This window comes from Nyctibius grandis, chromosome 2 (genome assembly GCF_013368605.1).
Source record: "Nyctibius grandis isolate bNycGra1 chromosome 2, bNycGra1.pri, whole genome shotgun sequence".
Lineage (NCBI taxonomy): Eukaryota > Metazoa > Chordata > Aves > Nyctibiiformes > Nyctibiidae > Nyctibius > Nyctibius grandis.
Genome location: NC_090659.1, coordinates 88,192,717 through 88,211,402, shown reverse-complemented (window position 1 = coordinate 88,211,402; position 18,686 = coordinate 88,192,717).

Here is an 18,686-nt window from a genome sequence, read left to right as displayed (position 1 = left end):
AAGAAAGAAAGAAAGAAAGAAAGAAAGAAAGAAAGAGAGAAAAGGCAGATTTAGCACAAAATGATAGTGCAATCATAACGGCCGCAAGTACACAAGATTTTTTATCAAGTTTAAAAAATTGCAGTTAAACATGGAAAATTCAAATTAAATATTTAATGAAAAGAACATTACTTTGCTGACTGAAACAAACTAGAGAGCATAGCTAAAAATCAAAGCCCTGCTGCCTACTTATGCTTTGTCATTGCCTTAAGACTACCCACAGAGAGCACTGCTGAACTCAGGTTTCACAGATTTTATCTTTAACAGAATTTTCATCCTTGGGTATTTGAAGGCCAGCCAGTAGAGTTCTTTTGATGTTACTTTCTAGGTGAATCTTTCTAAGGCCAAAGTTGCTTTTTAATGGAAAATACAATCCTATTTCTGCAGTAGAAAACAAAACGTTGTAGATAGCAGAGCACCTTCTTAAGCATGTCCGGAACGCTTGGAAAGCAGCCAACCCAACGATCCACATACACCTGTTAAAACTGCTGAAGTAGAATAGAAGATAAGCAGGACAGCACAGCAGAGTATGGAAAAGCAACAGGCTACCAACAAGGCTGAAAAATACAGGCATTTTTTCTTCCTCTTTTTTTTTAATTCTCTCTCAAGTACCAACAGTAACTTCAGGGAGAAAAATAGTAAGCTGAATATAAAGATTTATTAGATTCCACTCAGGTGGATATTTTACCTGGGGCAATGTGTTGGTTGTGTGTTTTGAATGAGGCTATGATTTGACATAAGAGTTGGGATTGTCCCGTAACATCCCCTTTCTGATATACTTTTTTTCTTAGAACAACTGTCTTGACATATGAAACTAACAGTTCTTATTCCAGTCAGCATTAATTCCTGACATATTCTATACCAGTGGGACTAAAGACACTGCTCTGTGTTCAGAGAGTATCCAGAACAACTAAGCCCTGAGACTCATCAGAGACTCAGAACTTTGCTATCAGACAGTAAACACAGAAGTAACAATTTGATGTACAGAAAGAGCAAGTTAACTGCTTAAGTACTTGGTTATAAACAAATCTGTTGAAATAACCACAAGCAAAGTGGCTTTTATTATTTGATAGAAGACATATAAGTATATCCAGAAACTGTTTCTAATGGGTGTCATCTTTCTTTGTGAGGAATTAAGTTTGAGAGACCATCCGCTCCATCCTTTTTTTTCTTATTTTTTTTTTTTTAATTAACCTAAATATAAAGAGTTTTTAAAACATACTCTTGTATCTGTTCTCTGCTTCCTACTCCTGGCCTTTGAAGTGATTATGAGTAATACATGACAACTATTTATTGTTTTATACTTTTTACCCCCCAAAAAATAAGTAGGTATGGGCAATCTACTTACCATCTAAACATTACTTACTATTTTTAATGAGGAAAATGAAATGGAAAGGCATTTAAAAGGAAATTGAAATTATTTTAGTTTTGAAATGGTTATCCAAAAATAAATGTTCAAGAACTGCAGTTTAAAGCAATTAAGAGGCAAGTAGAGCCATCTAATTTTTTTGAATGTACATATTAATTTTGATTAAAAATATATACTTCTTAAATATTTATTCCTTAAAGACAAAATTATTTTTCTTTTGCTAGAAACTCTGAATAAGCTGTTGTAAAAACGATGGGGTTTTTGGTTGTATCCATCCTAGCAAGAAAAACTGGGTCAGTGCATTAGTTCAAACAGTGGCGTTCAGTCATTTTTATTCTGTAACTATAAGCCTCCTCCTGGCTATGCTGACTCTCCCAGTTAATGTTCAGGCACAGGGAAGGGAACAGCACATGCCAGTAACAGTTTTCATTGTGAATCTCAGTGGGAAGTCTGTTTTGCCTTGTGGATCTAAGTAACATAAGCAGTGCCATGCCTTTCCGTCCCTGCTTTATTTACAAAGAAGCAATAAATGTTCCTGCACTTCCAAAACCAAACACTGGTCTCCTACTGTCCTGTCATCCTCACTGCACAGATGTTAATTCATCCAGTCACCACCTACCAAATCGGCTAGTTCCCTTTGGAAAAAGATTTGGGGTGGGTTCTGAGAGACTGGTTTGCTCCAGGAATGGCTTCCAGAAAGTACAGTGGAACACGTTTTAAATTGCTCCCTACCAAAAAGTCCTCTGGCACTATGCCAGAAGGTTTATACCCTCAAATAATCTCATATTTCATGTGTCATATCATAAGGTATGCATAACTTGCATTGATTTCATGGCATAAAAAAACATGTTCCGCAAGTTGAAGCATAGTCACTATGCCTTCTACTCACCCGTGCATACACACATGCACACACACATACACATGGAAGTTTTATCTTAGGTTCAAAGAAGCCAAGGACCCACTGCTTCATAGAGAGGGCACACCAGTTTGCTCAAGAAAAGGTGAGACATGAACAGAGTGGATACATGACTGAGCATCATTTGGCGTGGAAGTCAGGAATCAGTCCTTGAGGCTAATGGTTTTAATATTGCAGATGTAACCTGTGCCACCTCTTGGACCTCCTGCTGTCACAACAGGTAAGGATCCCATGGCAGTGAGTGGATTTATGCTCCCTTTTTCTGAAAAGAAGGTTTAGTCTGTCAAAGCAAGCAAAAAATTATGTCAGATGGAAATGAGTTTCATTCACTACTAGTCCAAATTCAAACTACAGTACTAGCATGAATTGATAAGTGATAAGCAATGAGAATGAACAAGTTTATGAAAGTTCTATTATTTTTTTTTCAGTAAGCAGAGAGTTAGATCAATGTTGGATATTTTTAAAATTATGTCAGGAAGATTCTGACCCATTATCAGTCTTCTGAGAATTGAACTTCTCACAGCTTTCCTAATATAGAGCAGAATGTGGTAGTGCTATCTAACCCCTCATCAGCTGCTTCATTGAGACAACAAGTAGCTTCACAAACAGAAGAACTAAGGAAGCCTGGCGATTAATGAATTTATGTCTCAATTTTCTTTGAATTTTTAACTTCTACTACAGCTATAGGGCTTAGACTTTATCTTTGCTAGACTTATTAGACTTCTTCATGAAAGAAACTTTGATCAAAGAGTGGATTTTCTGAAGCTTATTAATGCACAATCTTTGATTAACTATTTTCCAATAGATTAGGACATATACAGTGCCTCCTCTCTTTTATGAGAAATATGTATTAAGAGAAGTTGCAATCTTGTATAGTTTCCCTCGGGGACAGCCTAAGTAGAGACTCTTTCTTCAACCCAGCTGTTTGTGAAAAAAATCTATTATTTTTTTCTGTAAAATCTGCTTAAAACAGGCCAAGAGGCTCATAAGTTACTAGGACAGAATGAATATTATACCCTTGTCCTATTTCTTCGTTCTTCCCCCCTCACTCATGTAAAGAGTTGGATCCAACAAGATTCATTTAGGAAATATGACAAAAAAAACCAATGAATGATTCTTCTAATTCTTCTCTATCTCACAAATCCAAGGAAGTGTGCTGAAGAATTCATTCAAGAAAAACAGAGTTATGGATAGTATTTATGGAATGCTTGTGTTAGACAATACCTTGAGAAAATAGTAAATGCCTTGACTATGCTATCCAAGATAATATAAAAGTATTGATCCAGCCTTTTATAAGACCATGAAATGGTGTTTGTATATATATACACACAAAAATGAATTATCTTAAGTGTGACAGACAGAGTTTGTATGCCTTAAACAACTTGTTTTACAACTCTGGCTGGAGGAAGGGTTGGGTGCTACAGAGGCTTGCAAGTCTGGCAAGAGATAAGGGCCTTGGTGGCAGAACAATACCTTTGCTGTGCCTTAATTGATGTGATTTATAGCTCTGGCTGGAGAAAGAGATAAGTCCTGCAGAGGCAGGATGGTATCTTTTCCTTGGGGCCAACCTACATGTGCAACATCTTTGTAACATGAAAGCATCAACCACGCTTGTGAAGAAGCAGGATCATACAGCGGACACCACAGCTAGGGGGGATCACGACCACCAGACACTCCTTGGGGGACCACCGACTCATTTCGAGAACAATCTAAGACTACAAATGCGCAGGCGTCCCAAATAGCATGAGAAGCGAGAGGAGGGGGGAGACAAGAAGAATGTTACCACCGTCTCCTATCTTGCATGCAAATGACCTAAAGTATTTAGAACTTCTCTCTTGGGATGCTGGTGCACGCTCCTGCCTGCCACCTGAGGACCGATCCTGCAAGCGATTTACTGGAGGATGGATCCTGTAATAAGTTTACCAAAGGAGCGACTCGGCAAGCAATTTACCAGAGGACCAACTCTACAAACAACTTACATCGCTGGATCCAAGGGTGGTGATTTCTCTTTTTCTCTCTCTTATTCCATATCCTCTTTCTCTTTTTCCTTTTCTCTCTTTTTTTTTCAGTGCCTTTAGAAACACAAGACACTTATGACAATGCTACTTTCCTTGTATTAATAAATTGTTCTTAATTCTATACCAGTTATTTGGTGTTGTTTCACCTTAAGTTAAAACAAGGGATTTATGAACCAGTTGCGACCAGGTCGTAACATTAGGGGATGCTATAAACATGATTGGATGCTCAGACATGAGCATGATAATCCAGAGACTTCAAAGCTCTCTATCCAGTTCCCCAATTCACAGAAGAACTTGGAGATGAAAACATAACCTTGGGAAAGGAGAATGGATACTGCGGTGGAAGGAAGCCTGAGACGGATTAAATCAACCTCACTGAAGTGCTTCAACTGAGATGCTAAATTGGATTAGCAAAGACCCGCAACCAACACGTTTTGAGCTGTATCCTACCTAAACTGGTTTAGCTACATCTTATATACCAGTCACTGTTCTTGAAATCCATGCTTTGTCTTCTGAGAACTGTTCCAGTACAGAAGTCAAAATAATTAATAAACCCACTCTTTTAATTATACTTAAACTAGCAAAGAATGTATGAAGTTAATCAACTCATTGGTCTCTCCTCAATAACCACTCCCACCTGTGGGCAGTCTTCCCCAAGTTTGTGAAATCCCATGCACTGTTATGATAGTATATAAACGAGACCTATTTGTCTTATTGTGTCCATTGCTCCAACTCATTGCAGACAAGAGTGCTTTGCACTCCTCCATGCACATAATTTGTTCAGTGTGCACCACCTATGATGTTTCTGCCTTTCAGACACTTTATGAATCTCCAGATGAACATTTTCTTTCAAACCAAAAGTGGTTGCTGACCCTCAGTTTTTTGCTTTCCTTTTCATTCCTTCTTATACATGTTCTTTTTTCCTTTCTATGTCAGTAATCTAAAATTCCCTATATTTTATCTTTTCATACTATGTTCATGATTTCTTCTCTGCCTAGCTGGCATTCCTTGTACCCTTCATTGACCTTTCTCAGTACTATCAGAAATTTTAACAGTTCTTAGAATGTATTTTCCATTAATTTCTTTGCAAAGGAAGTTTCCATCTCCATTCTTGTCTTCTATTTTGGGAGATATTAATCTGTTCATTTCTACTGAGAGACAGGGCAGAACAAAGGATAGATGTTTACTCAAACTGACAGGGTACTGACTATCTGGAACCTTTGCTCAGTTTTCTTTAAATTGACGCATCATTCACAGGTATTGGGTTCCGCCCACTCATAGAAACAGAAATGCCATCAAGCTGAGAGGAAGGAACCACTTTACTCTCAGACCATAAAAATGCACTTCAAGTATGTTAAATAAATTCATCTGATGAGGTGCTTACATCCTTAAGCTCTCCCTTGAGGCTCCGTAAACAGAAGTGGGTAATCTTACCCAGAAGTGTGTAAATTTACCGAGTTTTGGAAAAGTGAGATTAAAAAAGCTGAGACCTCAGTGAAGAGCAAGTGGAGAGGGAGAGAGACTTAATACAATTCATACAGTGTTAATTTTTTTAAAATTGAAAATCAAACAATGAGATCAGGTTTAGGGATACTGATACAATAATCAAGAGTACATGTGGAAAAAATAATAAAAAATTATTAAGACAGAACTAAATATAGGTGTTTTATCTAGACTCTTTGAAAATAAAAATTCATATTAAGAAACATGACACCTGTCTTTCCTTCCTGTCTGATTGTATGACTTTTTCTTTATCTCTTCAGGACCACTATACTAAGCACTAAAGACATTAACAAACTATATCACACAACTTCTCTGAGGGGCAGAAAAGTACTGTTCCAGACCCAGAGAAGCAGAGAGGTAAGAAACAGTCCTGAATACAGTCTTCCTGGTGCTTCAAGTTGGTGATAGATACACCTTTCTTCTCTCTCCCTCTTGAATGATCATAATCGACATCACTATGTTACTTCATTTCTTTAAGACTGAGGACAAGGCAGAGTGCAGTTAAGGTGACATAAAATGGAAAAAATAATGACAGTTAGGCAGTCGTATTATAGTGACGTGTGTTAGGACTGAGAACTGAACATACTGTGATAAGTATTCATATTCTGAATAGAAACTGTCTACAATCTAAGAACAGATGTGGCTGTGTTACATGTAGATGTATCTAATCTGGGTTTACACCTGCTACCTTGAGTATTAATGTCTAGCTATGGCCATACAGTTCAAGATACCCAACTACTTGTCCCACATACCATCTGTGTTCTGCATCCTTTTGCTGAGCTCTGGACTGTCACAGTTATCCCACCGGCAGCATGGGCGAGAGCCAGTCTGCAGAAAGGCTGATCTTGACTGTGTGAGTTGCTGTCACACTAGTGATCACATCCTGTCATCTTATTATCTTTGCCATCTCAACAGTGACTCCAAACTGAGACAAACCTCAGAACTGTTACACACCTCAGAACTGTTACACTGGTTTCCTTCTAAGTACAAGCTACCCCTGCCTACATAAATATCAGGAAGGAGGGATTCTAGCTCACAGTATTCAATTTTTGTTAACAAAAAAAAAAAAAAAAAAGGAGCAAAATTATCCTAATTGATGTAAGAAAGTTCATCTTTTTAGATTTTTAGTCAATGAAAAATTATATTAATGTGGGATAGAATCAAGATAATCAAAATCAGGCCCAAATTCTTTTAGTGTTAAATAGTAAAAATGGAATTATATTCAAATATAAGTACTCTGGGTCTACTATGTCTAGGACCGTACTTATCAGAGAAAAATTGTTCATAATGATGTAAAGCAAAAGAGGCAGGCAGCAAGGTAATGAACATCATCACATCTTACTTATAAAATGCAGGGGAAGAATTTGGCACCACAGACTGGGATACTCAAAACCCATGACTTGTAACACATAGATAGAAAAACAACTATTTTTAAACCACATGAGAAGTGTATATTCAAATCCAATCCATTCCCTGGAGCCTCAGTGGCTAAGAGAGGGTCAGGAAAAGACTCCTGTCTGCTCATAATTTGCATTTTGGAATGCTTGTTTTGGTCATTCTGTTTAAAACCAAGTAGGCAGATGGAAACGAAAGGCAAACAAAAGGCAGATGGAAGAGTCAGTTATGGTAACTCCTCCGTTTACACAAAAAAAGTTTAAAAATGTGAAACTGGTTATGTACCCTCCTTGGCTTGGCAGAGTACTCACTGGTATCTTTTGCCTTTCCACAAGTTCACAGACTTCTTGCAGTAAGGAAATGAATTTTATGCTCTGATTACTGAAGTTGTTCTTCTTTAAAAAAAATCATGATTCATGTGACTATAAAGAGGGACTAACACACTTCAGCCTATTATTAGTGCACCAAGCTGGAAGGAGAGTCACAGGTTCTGATCCTTGCTCCATGGACTGGGTCTGTATTTTAACCTACGTACATTTAATGTAGAAGACACAACTGCAGCCAGTGCTGGGATTTGGAGTATTCATTCTGGAAGTATGAAATCTCTAAAAAAAACCCCTAATTATAAGAAGGCTTCTGAGGCTTAGAATTACAGAGGAATTCACAAGGATTAAGTTCTGTTCTCCATATTGTGCTATTTGTCTGGGTGAAGACAAACAAGGAAAGAGTAGAGAAATTACAAGAGTCTAAATTCATGGTACTAAATTCTTAAGCAGAATAAAAACCAATTATTTCAGACAGATAACTGGTTCATCATTTTCAACATTGAATGTTAAATGCTTTACCCACCTGCTTTGGGGTTTTGTCCTGGCAGATATGTCATTGCCTATAATTAAACATTAGAAAGACCTGTCTACCACTCCTAGGTCAGATTCTGAATTTTTACCTCACTTGTCAGACCAATACATTTATGTTTAAGAAATGGAGTGGAAAATTTCTGCTCTGAGTTCTGTGGCTCTCATTCCCTCTCAGAATTTGAATTTATCTGAGAAAAGGTTGACATAATCATGAATAATTCCCACTGGAAGAATTACTGACATTTATTATGGTTTTCTATTCTGAGATGACTTCTTTTTTCTTTTTATTGTTAAAAAAATGTACTTTTTTGTCCTGAGAAATGCTAATTTGATTGGTGCATTCAAGAAAGCGTCACTAATAATTGCTCACAGAAGCTCCATCTCTCACAAATGAATGCTACCTGAGAGGTTTTTATGTTATGTAAATATGCAACATTACATTGAAACTTATTTGTGATTGGATATTGCCAACTGTTACGAAACTTTTTTAAATTTTTGTTGAAATAATTTCCCAGAGGTTACGGTTTTGTAGGTACAGTAGTAATGAATTTTGACAGATTTGTTGTTGCAAAGGGCTGTATTTCCCTTTTTGATGAAGGGAGATTCCAAGAGTTAATTAAATATGAGGGGCTCAGAAACCAACCTGTGCAAGAGAATGACGAGGAGTAGCAGAAACAGTAGCTCATGCTATTACACATGAGAATCTCAGTGTGGTCAGAGCAACATGACTTCTTTCTGTTCATACAGCCTTTCCTAACAGGGGGCGCTATTTTCATTACAAATCAGTGTTCACTTCGAGATGTACTTGTTTTTCTCGATGTGCCCAGGGAAAACCAGCTACTGGCAGTTTGGGTAACAGCCAAAGGACACGCAAATGGGAAGAATAATCAAATAAGTGTCATTCTAATGATGCTGAATACAGAATGCTTCTACAGTACAGAAGAGTTGGAGGTAACTTTCTGGAAATCTTCAGAAAATACAGTGAATATAACTTTATCAGGAACTAATACATACATCCACTCCGGCTACAGTTATACTAGTAAATTAAACATGATCAGGAATATTCTCTGGTATTGAGGGCAACTGACACAAAATGGTCCACAACCACGTCATTAAACTTGTCTATTCCCCAAAACAGCATGTCCGTATCCAAACTGCATATTGGAGTTTGGGTCCCTGGCTCATGTCTCCCCCTATCTAAAAACTGTTAACACAGACCAAAACTTAGCAAGACCTTCAATAATTCAGCAGTACAGACAGTCAACTCTTTGCACTCAGGAATATTTTCCTGAAATCACTTAATTTACTAGTATAGATGTACCCCAACTGGACAAAAGCCCTGAAGTGGTCTTGGTGGCAGAAACAATGAGTTGATTTTTTTTCTACTTTCTGCCACTGTTTAGATAATTTCTGGACTACATTCAGTGTTTAATGCAGCTTTCATGTCTCCTTCCTGTTGATGCCATCTAGGTAGTCAGTTCCTGGGCTAGCAGTCCCTGGGCTAGCAGTCCCCCTGCGAGCCACTCATGCAGCCCAGAATGGTCTAAGTAACGATTCACTGAGGCAGCTTCATCAATCCAAAAGTAGATTTTTACTACTCAAAAGTCCTCATTGAATCTCCTTAACCCACAGAGTCTACAGATTGATAGAAATAAGCACTCTGAGTGTGCAGTTCATCCCACTGAAACGAAGGCATCTAAAGTAAGTCAAACAGTAATATGTCCTAGAAGTAGTGATGGGCTTAAAGGTAGATGTCTGTGATGTAGATATCTATAATTAAGTAAGATCAGTCCTACTCAGATTATTTCTATAGCAGAGGCATTGCTGAGGAGAATAAGTGACAGTTTGTGATATCCAGCCACCTGCCACCACAGCTGGCATGCAGAAGCTTTAGCTAAACCCAGAGTTAGGGCTTGAAAAAGCAGAAAACATTACCAGTAACAGAGTACTCAAAGACAGGTAATAAAGAAGGGGATGTCACTTTGCAATCCACTAGATATAAAGAATGAATGACACCAGTTTATACGCATCAGTGCTGACCTACCCATAGGTACCTTACAGTGCTGCGTACGTCATTGCAACCTGCTACCTCTTGTAGAATTACACTGCTAACAACAACAAAAACAACAAATCAAAACCAATGATGTAAGGGTTTGTCTGTCCTTTATTTTTTTCTGAAGCTTTTCTGATACCTCATTGGATTATTTTGCATGGGTGTTCTTCAGGTAGAACCATGGATCAACAATCCTCCATTGTCTCTGAAAATCTGTTGATTTAATAACTGGGTATAGAGAGGATGACATCACTTAAATGACTCACTTCTTTGTCAAAGTGACTAACTTCTCTATAAATAACAAGATAACAAAAAATACTTCAGAACATTGTATTGGCATCATGATAGTAGCTATTATATGCTATCCTACTTTCAGTATGTAATTACTTAGGGAAAAGAGAGGAGAGCAATGTTCTGCTGTTGTATAGTAGCAGAAAAGCAAAGAGGTGTGTGATGATACCATAAACCACGAGGTTAAACTACTTCACCAATTCTTTCCTGACTGCAAGTGGGACAGCCCAAAGCAGTAACATCATGTCATTCAAACCTTAATTATTCACATTTTAACTCTAAAAATATCACCTGCTTTAGCTTCTTGTAGGAAACAATCATTTTTCATTATGCAATAAAGAGCAAATGTGATTCACTGTATGCCATCAATAGTTTGAAACACCTTTATAAGCTTAATAGATATAATCGGAATAGAGCAATTACAGTTTTCAGTAGTGCAAAACAATTGTTTCAGGAAAGTGAGCATACCTGGAACTGATGAACTGGCAAGCTTATTTCTTAAAATAATTAATGATGGATTTCAAACTAAATCAATCAGCCATGAAAATCTTAAGTCATTCACAACTGACTGCATCATACATCAGGTGTCAGCAGAGAAAAAGAGCGATCTTATATTACAGAAGCGCTGCAAATATCCCTCTCTTTCACTGTTATGAGACAGTCCTGCTGTCTTCTATCTCCATTTCTTCCTTGCTTAGTGATCTTGCAAGGAAGTACATTAGGAGGATGGCATCACTGGAGCTGTCTCAGCCAACTGATTGTCCACTGTTGGTTACCATGGCAACTAGGCTGTTATGAAATGTGACACAAGGACACTAACTATACCTTTCTTCTAAAGCAAAGTGGCAGCCCCAGCTGAATTTATGCAATGGCCAGCCTTTTCAGTCTGTTATGCAAGCTCTGAGAATGCACCCTATGTTTAGTCCCTCAGGGAGCTAGAAGGAATAATATGAAGAGGTGGGCTTCACCTCAGCTAACTGCTGATGTTGTTATCCGAGATATCTGTTTAGATTCCCTGTACAGTTAATGAAGAGAAAGAGGTACTTCTGTGACATGATTCATGTGAACTATTTTGGTTGTTTAGTTTAGAATTAGATTAATCCCATCCGAGAATTGCCTACATTATTCTACTGATTATGTAGAGAATCCGACATGATTAACAGAAGTTGACTCTGCACTATAGATGGCTAACAAATTTTGTTATGTTTTCTGAATCCCATTCAGGTGGCAATGTGCTAATCAGTCAGGTGCTCTTAGGCACACACAAAGGGAGGGACTCAACGTCTGCTCACTGTCAAAGATAATAAAACTGTGTATATACAAAGTATACATGTTGCAAGTCTTAGGCAACAGCTGACCATGATTTTCCAGGTCCTGGTTTCTGGTATCTGCTTTCTGCCTAAGTTCTATTTAATGAGTCAGTCTCTAACTTTTCTTCCAGATCTAGAATTCCATGACTGTCCTGTCATACTTGAAATCCTAAGAGAACGTCTTCAAAAGACAGATGGAAATGTTCTAATCTTCTCTGTGGACTACAAATGTTAAAGCAACTTCAAATCAACCAAGAGACAACTGAAGGTAATAGAGTGCTGAATAAATGAGGAAAACAGTACAGCACCTGATCGCTGAGCCTTCAGCTAACAAGAATAGCAGGAGAATATGGTTTATCCCTGTCACAAACCTCTGTAGAAGAGAAAAGGATCTGACACATAGTTATTAGTTTTTTACAGCAAAACAGAGGAGAACTGGAAGTAAGGGCCCTAATCCAACTGCCAAATGTAATCCTACATTACACTGTTACTCAAATCCCCATTCTATATATATTGTACAAGAGTGTCTGCTGGGAAAACAGCTTGTGTAACAGAGAAGAAAGGCAGTGACAGGCTCAAGGCAATGTTACTTAGCATAATCTTACTGTTTCTCTAACATTACTTAATGTCCACAAAGAAGTAATTTTAAACCTAACCTGTCTGCTTCTGTTAATTTAATTTTAACATGAAAAGCTCAGGATCCCTTGTCATAAGTTTAGAAAAATATACTCAGACTGGCACTTATAAAGAAGATGGAGTAAGAAGCACGTATACTTGCATCTCTTTTCTTCACCTGAGAATGGGAATACTGGCAAAGAAGCAGTTCCCCCAAGAAAGGCAGGTAATTTTCAGACCTCGTATTTCAATGAGCCCTTTTTTCCATCACGCTGGACATGCTTGCTTGACCATGTTGCGTATTCTTCCCTGTTACTGTGTATTTTTCACATTTTTCCAAGGAATTCATTAATTTATTTTTTTTCACATAAAGATGGCACTGGGTAACTAGTTAGAAAATGTCATATATCTATCTGTTGGCTGCTAATTCAGAGGAGGATAAAAGATGAAAGTATATCACAAAGCCTGTAGATAAGGTAAGACCTCCTCTAAGTATTTTCTGTTCCAGCAGGTTGTACTTCTCTTTCCTGAGTTAACAGAACAAAGAAGGCTTAATTTTTTTTTATTTTATTATGGCAAAGTCCAATCCACAAATGGATAAGAGTTAAGTTAGCTAGAGTTCTAGAAATGAGATATAATTCTTGCTTTTGATGAGTCATAATTTTCAAGGGAATAGGGTGCCGGTAGCTGGAAAGGAATAGTTCTTTAACTTATACTATAGGCCTTTTAATTTACGGCTTACATCCTTTTTTCACACCTGGAAAAAAATGATCTGACCTCTAAAAGCACATTTCAGTACATCCCATAAAACAGCAGGAAAGAATGCAGATTGAGAATGCAGTTCCAGCACCTTGCGCTTTAAAAAGCTTTTAAAGCCTGTCTTATTCATTCATCTTTTAACAAAGATGAGTGCACGTGACAGGTTTTATCCTAGTCTGCCTGGTAAGGCAAGAATAATGTTAAATCAATGCCAAAGTGATCAGTGATGAGATGAGGATCAAAGTTCTGATCAGCCCACGATGGATTATTCTGCCTTAAATATTAAAAAGAAATTATTTCAGAAAAAAAAAAAAAGGAAAAATAGAAATAGATCCCTGAATCAGCTAATGCATCACACTGCTAACATCAACCAAATTTTACTCACTGACGAAATGACACCTGGAGAGAAAAAAGCTAAACATAAACTTAGTGAAGGCTATGACCACTCTGGAGTTAAAAGAGAATTAAAGTTCTTGAATACAAAACAGTACCTTAAGAGTTCAGATACCCATAAGAAAGACAACAGGGGGGGAAACAAACATTCTAAGATAATGAATATGTATGGCTGCAAAATGCCAACCCTGAAATTGCTCTGTCTTACATTTGCTACAAAAGACTAGTGGAACTAAATAGCAGCACACAGATCTTCAGCAAGTTCTTTAGACTTTACATCTCCCATTGATGTCAATGGTGTTTCAAGAGCTTGCAGTAGCTGTGCAACCATCCCCTGTGGGTCTTTGGTGTCCTTTTAAGAAAATAGCAAAAAATATTTTCAGAGAAAATCTGTGTCTTCCGTTAAGAAGCTGGGCCCATGCGAACCACGTGAAGCTCAACTAGGCCAAGTGCAAGGTCCTGCATATGGGTCAGGGCAATCCCAAGCACAAATACAGGCTGGGTGGAGAATGGATTGAGAACAGTCCTGGGGTGAAGGACTTGGGGGTGATGGTTGATGAGAAGCTCAACATGAGCCTGCAGTGTGCGCTTGCAGCCCAGAAAGCCAGCCGTATCCTGGGCTGCATCAAAAGCAGCGTGGCCAGCAGGTCAAGGGAGGTGATTCTGCCCCTCTACTCCACTCTCGTGACATCCCACCTGTAGTACCATGTCCAGCTCTGGGACCTTCAACAGAAGAGGGACATGGATCTGTTGGAGCGAGTCCAGAGGAGGGCCACAAAGATGATCAGAGGGCTGGAGCACCTCTCCTATGAAGACAGGCTGAAAGAATTGTGGCTGTTCAGCCTGGAGAAGAGAAGGCTCTGGGGAGACCTTATAGCAGCCTTTCAGTACCTGAAGGAGTCCTACAGGAAAGCTGGAGAGGGACTTTTTACAAGGGCATGTAGTGATAGGATGAGGAGTAACAGTTTTAAACTGAAGGAGGGTAGATTTAGTGAGATTTTAGGAAGAAATTCTTTGGTGTGAGGGTGGTGAGACACTGGAACAGATTACCCAGAGAAGTTGTGGATGCCCCCTCCCTGGAAGTGTTTAAGGCCAGGTTGGATGGGGCTTTGAGCAACCTAGTCTAGTGGAAGGTGTCCCTGCCCATGGCAGGGGGTTGGAACAAGATGATCTTTTAAAGACCCTTCCAACCTAAACTATGCTACAATTCTGTGATTGTATGGTTAACTCTGATACTGATGGTTCATGCACAAGGAGTGAGTCCTCCTTCTTCCTACCTTATTTGAGCATCTCAGTACACATAACTCAATTTGCTTGTAGTGTAGTATCTAAACTCACTAGTAGGCATAGGGCTTCTGCGAGTATGAAAATGTCTCCACATTATTTCAATATTCTGTGTAATTGTGAATGATTTCTCATCAGCAGTGGAGGTGTTGATTGCCAACAGAGAACAGAGTTGGTCTTCAGGTCCTGCACTCTGAAACAAAAGAAGCTACTTCAATGTGTGAAGACAAGGAAGTTTCCTAGCTGAGAGTCTCCCTTTACATCAGCAGAACTCTTTTCTGCTAGTATGCAGAAACTATGTTAGTATATACAAATATTTGTACACTTCTGGTGTAGGTCCAGATACATATTCTCTGACTGACCTTTTTATCCTTTGTGTTTCTCTGTTCTCTCCTCCTGAGTTCTTGAATTTCATAAATCTTACATGTTCTCTTTTTCTTTTCAGAAAACGTTAGATGTGTTCTCTCACTAATAAACCTAGAAGCCCCACTGCAGCCAACAATCTGTCCAAGAGTAATTGGGATAGAAAGGTCACATTCTTTTAATATATTAGACACTGCAGCAGAACATCTCCCGGTCCTGGGAGATTATAATCTATACCATCAATTTTTTTAAAAAGACCCTGGTATGATCCTAAATTGGGGTCCTGCTAGCACTCTCTCAAACCGTTTCTGGACATGGATTCAGGGTTAATGTATGCCGGTAACCATTCCCAGCAGACAGACTGCATGCACTCCCTGGTCTGGAGGCTAAGACTAGCACTGGCTGGAGCCGTTTCTTACCAGCTTATCTCAGTGCCCAGGAAAGTTCCCAGGCATGTTTAACTTGTATAAAGTCAATAGATCCTGAAGTTGATGCATGTGCAGTGCTTGTTACTGTTATAATTTACATTAATTTTAACTGGTGGAACAGTTAAATTACTACCCCAAAATTACTTGGGATACAATCAAAATACTGAAATGTTTCCAAAATTATTAGAAGTAAGATGTATATGGATTTTAAACAGTGCCATCTACTAACTGTGTTAATCATTAGCAGAGTCAAAAAGAAAACTTAGATTCATACGGTTGCCCACAGTACCCACTATCTGCAGGCCTTATTTTTACATCCTGTATCAACACGAGAACAATGAAATACCCTATTCCTTGCACCATTTACCTGAATAAGACTTGCATAAATCCCTGTAATATCACTGAAGGTCATCGTCAAGTATCAGAGATTCTCACATTTTTTAGATTTGTCAGTAGAGATACCTAAGGAATATTAAACATCCAAACCCTTCAACAACAATTATCCTTATTAAATAAAATCCTTATCATCTGTATCTTCAGTGTAAAACAAATTACAAGCACCAAGGTGCGTCCATAGCGTAAATCCATAGCAATACCTGATTTCTGCAAGAGAATATTAATCAGGAAAGTTTTAGCTTTATCAACTGCACTAATGAAAAGGCATTTTCCATTATTTATGACACAAAGATCAATGGAGTGAAGAAGAGCAAATCTTAAGCCTCCAGATTTTAGTTGATGTATTGTTTCTCCAACTTCACAATTCTTTCAAAGTTCCTTAGATTTCAAATCAAGGAACATACATTGTAAAGGGAAATTACAAAATAAAATTAACATCTGTCTGATTTTTCCATGAGGACGTGGCTTGTCTTAAAATAGAAATTGGTACATTCATGAAACAAGTTCATTTTTAGTTAATTATTATAGTGTTGTTGGTATTTATTAAATGAAGATATTTTTACAATGAAAATGTAAACACTTTTTGTAAGAGCAGAGACCAATATTTAATTAGAATTATGTAGATTGCAGTATAAATTTCAATTATTATAAAAGCAGAAACCAAAAGGAAAAATGCATGTATGTATGAGAACAGGATTTGGGTCTTACAGTTGAAAAAAAACTTTAAGATGAAAATTTGAGCTGATTTCCATTTTACATGGTTTCTGCCAGACTACAGATCTTCAAAAATGTGGCAAGCATTTTGTAAATCTGGCTCTCAAAACAGTTTTAAGGGGCATGTTATAGTAATGTATGTTTTTAAATCAATAATCTTTCCAAAATAAAAAAATAAGACTTCCAACTGAAACTACAGTCCAGAAAGCTTTATGCCAGACTGTTGTCTGACCTATTATGATTGCATATTTTATATGCATGACATGCATGAAATATGGCTACAGGCAAGTTATACAATGTCTTTTTCCACGTCGCAGAAAACTTAACAAAATACCTTGACACTACTAGATGGTGATGCAGCAAAATCCATATTCCACGCCACATCTGGAGAAGCACAAGAATGTAAAAAAGGTCTTACTAGTATGGATAGCATACTCCTTCCTGGTCTCTTGTCATTCTGTCCCATATTTTGAACATGCATTTTCTTCTTTAACTTAGATTTTGCATTTGTTATTTAAACATAATCAACAAAAAAAGTTTTATACATGCGGTGGCTACACTATTTTCAAAGAAATTTAGCTGATAAAGATGCAAATAGGAACATACAAGCAGGCCAAAGAATATAATAGCTCAGAAATTTGAGTTTCACCAAGCATAAATCATTATTCTGTAGTAACAAAAAAAATATCCCATTGGTTTTCCTAAGACCTTCTGAAACTTCCCAAGTATAGATCTTCAGCAAGGCAGGCAAAGCTCTTCTGTTCCTACTCACAAATATCTTCTATAGCTTTAGCATTAACGTGCTGTGTAATGCAGCCTGGATACAGGATCAGCCATGGAGTCCCGGTTAATCTTCTGTGATGGCACCTGTTCTACGGCCAACTTGGAAGACAGTAAACAGTCCTTCAAAATTTCAGTCACAAATGGTGTTGCTATTTATCCCACTGCCACAGGAGAGATAAAGATAAAATTTGGCCACAATTCTTTATATAATAAGCAGTATCTTGGCTATCCAGAGCAGGAATTGGTAGCTGCGAAATCAGTGTGCTAGAGACAAACTGGAAATATGAAGTGGTAGTGAGCTACAGGTGATTCAAAAAAAAATGCATTGCCAAAGGTGCTGATCTCAAGTATCTTCCAAGCTGTGGAAATGGACAGCTTCTGGGCCTCAGGCTCCAGACCCAAACCAATTGTCAGCAGAGCATGAGTGTTTGTGAGTCAACACAAGATTCCTATACCAAAGAGGAGAAGGCAAGGAAAATAAAGCCAAAAAGAGATTCCACTCACTGAGGAAAGGGTCTTGCTAAGTGGTACAAGTAAAGATGACTCAGTGTGCCCAATGCAGCTAGGCTTTCAGAGTTTCTCGTCATGGCAAAGAACAGCACAGAAAATCTTTACATTCTCTGGAGAAGGAGTGGACAAAAAAGTCATGGTAACAATGTGTCCATGGTAACAAAGGGACAAAAAATAAGTACTCAATTAACAAAAACAAAACCTTGGAATGTGTGACTTGTCCTAAGACTGTGCTAACCTTGATTTGGCAAGTCACTGCAAAAGTAAGCGTTATACCTTCAGTCTTAACAACTATTCTGGCTTGTTTTGCAAAGGTTAATAATGCTGTCTACATAGCACTGGCTTTCTGATAGAACAGATTTAATATAGATTACAATCCAGGAGAAAAAGTTTCTTTAGGACTTTACTTAGACCTACTCTGTCCTTAAACCAAAAGAGTTCCAGTCTCCAAATACTCACATGTTTGACACTGACCTACTTCCTTCATCGCTTGAGCAAACACTAAAAGAATGAGAGTGAGCATAATGTCCTGTGCTGTAGTGATTAGCTGGAGAACAGCAAAATGTAGTCAATTTTTTTACCCTGGCTCTACATATTCCTATCAAGTTTTCCTTCAAGAATGAAATAGCAGTAGGAAAAGTCAGTATAAGTAAAGATTACTTCTCTTCTGTTCATTCTGCACCCTCTTCC